Source organism: Octopus bimaculoides, chromosome 19, assembly GCF_046866305.1.
Source record: "Octopus bimaculoides isolate indiv1 chromosome 19, ASM4686630v1, whole genome shotgun sequence".
Taxonomy (NCBI): domain Eukaryota; kingdom Metazoa; phylum Mollusca; class Cephalopoda; order Octopoda; family Octopodidae; genus Octopus; species Octopus bimaculoides.
The window spans coordinates 16963596-16970763 of record NC_142946.1 but is presented as its reverse complement, the minus strand read 5'-3'; positions in this window follow the sequence as shown (position 1 = coordinate 16970763).

The following is a 7168-nucleotide window of genomic DNA, read 5'->3' as shown; positions in this document are numbered from 1 at the left end:
GGAATCTCAGTTTCGGTATAATTCCCAGTAGGTTTCCTTTGAAGGTTTCAAAGACTTTGATTCTGGATGGGAACCTCCCGGATTTGATATCTTAAGCGATGGCTTCCGAGGATTGTAGAGGATGCCATAGTTTGGTCATAGAAGTCTGCCTTTAATTTCATGCACCTTATGAGATTGATGATCTTTACGAGCAGCATCCCCGTGTGGAGCTCGTCTGAAAGAATGAAAATTAACTGACCATGATGTTTTCCTCCTTCCAGTTACCGAGAGGTACGTGCCTTGAAAAGTCGCTTTATACACACACACACACACACACACACACACACATATATATATATATATATATATATATATATATATATGCACATATGTGTGTGTTTGTGTGCGTATGTGTGTATTATATATCTTAAAGGTGGTGCCCTAGTATGGCCACAGCTGGCGAGCTGAAACTAGTAAAGAGTATGTTTGTATGTATGTATGTATGTATATATATATATATATATATATATATATATATATATATATATATATATATATATATATATATATGGGTTCATTCCCACTGCGTGGCATCTTGGGCAAGTGTCTTCTTCTATAGCCTCGGGCCGACCAAAGACTTGTGAATGTATTTGGTAGACGGAAACCGAAAGAAGGCCCTCGTATATATGTATATGTATGTATATGAATATGTCTGTGTGTCTGTCTTTGTCCTCCCAACATCGCTTGACAACCGATGGTGGTGTGTTTGCGTCCCCGTAACTTAGCGGCTCGGCAAAAACGAACCGATAGAATAAGTACTATGTTTACAAAGAATAAGTCCTGGGGTCGATTTGCTCGACTAAAGGTGGTGCTCCTGCATGGCCGCAGTCAAATGACTGAAACAAGTAAAAGAGTAATATATATATATATATATATATATTTATATATGCATACATGGTAGTATGCAGACATTCTTACATACATACATACATGCATATTTTTATATGAATATGTACACCTAAAAGAATTATGATCAGCATATTTTTGAGTACTTAGTTTATTAATTTCTATGATAACAATAGTATATTCACTGAAAACCAGGCAGATTTTGGGGGAAGTATTGAGTAAAAGAAACCTTGACTCGAACAGCATATCTTTTAGTTTTATTTCTTCATATGAATAGGTAGACTCACTGTCTTCTTGATGATCGGTCTGGTAAAGATAAACCAATGCTACCCCACCACCATATACCTGATACTTCTATTACTACTACTACTACTACTACTTGCCCCATTTGGCTGGCGGTTTCATATGCTACAGGCGACTGACTATTCTTTCTTCAAAGAACAATTCTGCTCACCTCCGCCTTTCACTTGTAAACACAATTAATCTCTCCAAGACGCCTACATACTCCAAACGAGCCGTGCTATGTTTATATTACCGCTAACTCTTGCCGTACATAAACACAAAGGCGCATATGAATTATACATATACGTATATATACACATATACGTATATATACACACATACTGACAAGCTTTCACACATACGTGCATATGTATGTGTGTGTGCGTATTTGTCTGTGTGTGTGCGCGCATGTGTGTGTGTGTACATATATACACACACATATATACATGTGTTTATATTTGTATACATAACATGTATATGCATGTGCATACATATGTGTGTTAGCGTTTGTGTGTATTTATATAGAAAGATATACGTGTGGATACATATAAATACATACAAATATATATTCATATGTATATATGAATATATATACGTATATATATATATATATATATATTATATATATATATATATATATATATATATGCATATATACATATATGCACTTATATATATGTATATATATATATATATGTATATATATATATATATATATATGTATATATATATATATATATATATATATATATATATATATATATGTATATGCATATATACATATATGCACTTATATATATGTATATATATCTATATATGTATACATATACATTTATAAGCATATATACACATATACACACATATATATGTATATATGTATATATATATATATATATATATATATGTATATATATATATATATATGTATACATATACATTTATAAGCATATATACACATATACACACATATATATGTATATATGTATATATATATATATATATATATATATATATATATATATATATATATATATATATATGTGCCTGTGTGTGTGTGTACATACACACACACACACACACATACACACACACACACATACGGGTCTTTGTATGCAGCTATATGTATACACGACCGGAGTAGAGAGAATACCAGCAAATGAGAAAGAAAAAATATGGTAACAAAAGACAAAAACAAGAAGCAAAAACAATAAAATGAAACAGAAAGTCAGTAATAAAACAAGTTTAAAGACAACAATATGTCTGCTGATGACAAATTATACGGGCAACATGGGGGCGCTGCCATATCTTAAGCAGTACGAAAATAAATGTTAAGATGTCTATGTAATATAAGCGCCACTTTGTTAAACAATACTTAAAGAAATTTTTCGATTAGTAGAGAAAAACATTCAATTTTCTCCCAGTCTTTTAACATATTTTAGGTTTAACGTGTATAACTTTGAATTAGGCAAAAAAAAAAAGAGACAAGACAACAAATGTATGTTTATTTGTTTGTGTGTATGTGTGTGTGTGTTTATTTATATACATATGCAGAATACAGACACACATAACTATGTATGCATATATATATATATATATATATATATATATATATATATATATATATACGCACATACTCATTATCTATCTTATATCTATATTTATCTGTGTATGTGTGTATATATATATATATATATATATATATACACATATACATACATACATACATGCATATATACATGTATATATGTATGCATATGTGTGTGTATATATATATATATATATATATATATATCTGTTTTTTATGTATGTTTGTGTAAGTATGTACGTATGTATGTACCCACACATATATAATCGACAAATCACTTGAACCGAGTATAAGAAAAAAAAAATGAACAAATTCTGAGTCATTAGGTTTGAAGGAAGAAATAAATCAATATATATCTTTTCTCTTTTTTGACTCTGTGTACATTCAAACAATAGAAACGTATGTAGACATTTCTAAAATGTTAGAAAACAGCGGGTGATTGAATGCATCCTTTATAGTAAGAAACTTTCAAGCGGGCTAAACCGTAGGAAGTTATCACAGAAGAAACCTCCCACAAGCATGTGTTTCTGCCCTTAACCTCTTACACACAAAGGAGGCCAGGCCGCATCCAGGCTATCAGACCTGGGTACCATTCCGCTGCCACTTTTTTAGCCTTTTGGATATCGGTGACTTGTGCATTTAAACCTCTTGGAGATTTCATCTAGTTTGAACTCCTCTCCGTTGACTTAGTTTTGAAATTTATACTTATTGAATAACTTTAGTTGTGGTAGAGATGAAACATCAACGCTATTACGATGTCTCCCTCAGAATAAATTATCCCCTATTAATTGCTCCGCCATATACATAGTTTTCGGACAAAATATGACAGTTTGCTTTAAAAGAGAAGAAAACTTCAAGAGAAGAAATGTCATCAAAAAATAAGAGTATTTTATAAAATCATATGCTATCAACTAGGCGATGGTTAGAAGATAACATTTTACTCAAAGTAGCCGTAGCTTCAACCACGGTTTCAAGTCGGCTCCAGAACCAGGCGCAAGCGCTCTTCACTGTGTCCATGGGAAGATCTTCGAACGCTTCCTTGATCTTGGCCACCAGCCCGACGTTGATTTTGCAACCAAAATGGTTGGTGTCTTTCTCAGTCGCGCGCCACACAGAGAAATCCATAGGATTACCATCGGGTGAATTAGAAAACCAGGAACTTGGGGGCTGGCAAAGTCGTAGAAATTCTCCAGTAACCACTAGTAACTCTTTCCGGACGTATGACAAAGAAATGACTGCTGCTGCCACACATATTACCTCCCAGCAGCAACCTACTCTGGCAAAGGATTAACTGCAAACTCCAGCAGCCACACATAGCTGTCTGAATTGAGCCTAAGTCCATGTTCGAAGACGAGGCTGATAATTTCATAATGCAGAAGCAATCAGTACGCCTCTTATGTCATTTCCTGCTGGCCAACGCTTCGTATCAGCGTTGCAGCCGTTCACGCCACGCCTTACCGTCTTCACCGTGTTCACAGAACATTGTGGGCAACATGATGTTTGCATACTCGGTACGAATCATCATGTTAAAGGTAAGTCTTTTCCAATATTCAGATACCTTCCACTTCTCCATGTCAGCTAACATTTTCTCAGCTCCCCAACGCTGTTGACTGTCCACAAAACATCATCAATCTCTTCCTGGAAAAAGATGACGTAAAAAAAAATGTCAAAATTTACCCCGAACACTGTATTATACCTTTTCAGATTACAAAGGTTATTATATTGCTTTTCTTAATATTGCTGGTGTTCTTAATCAGAGAATTTGCCCTAAATACTGGCTATGATACAAAAAATACTGATGAAAGTCTATTCAGCTCTGAGAATACATTGAAAAACAGAAAGAAAAAAAAAACCTTTTATAGTTAAAAAGAAAAACTTTCATAGTTAATCTTTCGAGATTTTATTTGAGGAAATTTATTTTGCTGCTATGTTTAACTGGTTAAATGACTATATAGGTGTCCCTGTTATTATTTTGAACCAGGAGATTCACCCCGAATGGTTTCTTAATGAATGGTAGTCAGTATCTGAGCTCTTTGCTTGGTATCTATATTTACATTATACAAAGCAAATTCGTTTAGATATAAGATGACAGCATTTGGTTTGAGGACGTAACAGTTATTTCAATGAAACATTTACATTCTAGTATTAGAGCAAACGAAGTTAGCGGAATGTTAACGCGCCGGAAAAAATGTTTAACTTTCTGACTTGAATTACTACCGGGTTCAAATTTGTCTTTCGTACTTTCGGGATCGATAAAATGACTACCAGTTGAACAGTGACGTCGATGTAAACGACTGAGCCCCTCCTACGAAACTGCTGGTCTCGTACCAAAATTTGAAATCGATATTCAAGCAAACGTGTATGTTTCTAAGTCGTCACTCGATCTCCCAGAAATAGCAGCCAAATCTTCCACACCAACCACATCACACTATCTTACAAATAAAGAACATTAGATGAATATAGCCCTGCGTTCACTGGGCATATGTAAAACACAAACGGTAACGGCTAGCAGGATTTTAATATTAGGCCTTCCTGATAATAAATTTAATCCTTGCACAAGATTTTCATCAGATTATCCTCTACACCAATTATTCTTACTTATGATTAAGTGTCATTCCCTGATCTCTAAGTTCTATTATATATATTATTTATATATATATATGTATATATACGTATATATATAAATGTTTATATATTATATATATATATATACATACATATATATATATATATATATATATATATATATATATATATATATATATATATATCAAGTGTGGGTTTGTATTCCAAATGTATTTTGTAATATAACGAATATAAATAAAATTTATGAAGTTTAATTTTTTTTTTTTTTTTGTTTCTTAAAGCATCTTTCTCTTTTCTTTGAACATCTTTGGTAGGACTCGATAATTTGGTTTGAGTTCTTTCGAAGGAAAATTTGCCTGTTCTTTACAGGAACCAAAAAGAAAACAAAAATCATCTTCTAATGTATATGTTTTACCCTAAGTAGGTCGGAAGAAAATGAAAATATAGCAGATGTTTGGAAACTAATACTTCAGCTACACCAGTCTTTTAAGTATATATCGCAGCAGTATCCGTTACTTAAAGTATTTTGTTGTCTTACTCAGGAATATACATATATCACACTCATCCACTTAACATATCAGACAGAGATCAGTGTTACTCTTCACTTAAAGGAACATTATGGATTCTGAAGATATGTATCATAGCTTGCGGCTGGTTTGGTTTCTGTTGCTACTGTTGATATTTTCGTTTGCGTTGTCAGCGCTGTTGTCCTTACTATTGATATTCTTGTTATTGTCATTGATCTTGTTGTTGTTGGTGGTGGTGATGGCATTTGTTGGTGTTTGTTTTGATAGTGGTGGTGGCTCAACTATGCTTCCAGAACGCTATGATAAACTCTTCTATGTCGCGAACAGCTACTCTGCTTGTATATCATACTTTATTGTCTAATGTCTCATACATCTTTCGGTCGTAAGTCGATATGTGTATTATTTGGTTTCATTGTTTTTTTTTTTGGAGGCAAATTGGGCAACAGCCTGGTGAGGTATTGTTTAGCTCTCGGTTCAGTTTCCACTTTTCAAATCTCTATTAATATGTAATCTAGCCATGGTCATTCCTAGTTTCTCAAAGTTTATTTCTGATGCTAGACGTTAAGGAGAGATTTGTGGGTTGTCTGTTGTTGTTCACCGTGTTGTGAACTATTCTTGGGTGGGATTTTTTACGGCTCAATGTTAAAGTCACAGAAACAGTTTAACGATGACTCTAAATGAGTCTCGTGTCTAGTCCAGTATTTCCCATTTCAAGTCATGAGAAAGTTCAATTCTTCTATTCAAAAATAATTACAAATAATGACCACCATTTTCTTTTCTTTTCTTTTTTTGTGTCTGACCTCTGTCATAAAATTAGAAATCATTCTTTGTTTCACTTGCCAAGCCCTTTCTAAACGTTATTACTCTTTTTCAATATCATTAAACAAACAATCAGAACTAAGACAATAATTCTTTCTAATTTTGGCACAAAGTCAACAATTTTTAGGGGAGAGCAAGTCGATTAAATCGTATAATATTAATATTGTTCCGTCTTTCTTCATCACATAATAATTTCTAATTAACTCTTTAATGTTCACTTCATTAACTATATCAACTCACACTTGGCTGTTGTATTACGTGTAAATAGTATGCCTGAGTAATTTCTCAGCGCAATGTATTGTCTAAAATATGCTAACATATACATCTTCTCGAGTACAATACTTTATATCTGCAGTAATTCTTATATCAGTCGTATAATCAATCCTACTTCGGCATGTACAGTTAAATATAAGCTTCGGAGAAGAAACACAACAAAACCGAAATATACCCGCCGGAGTTGTCTTGCTCGTACTTCACCAAATTA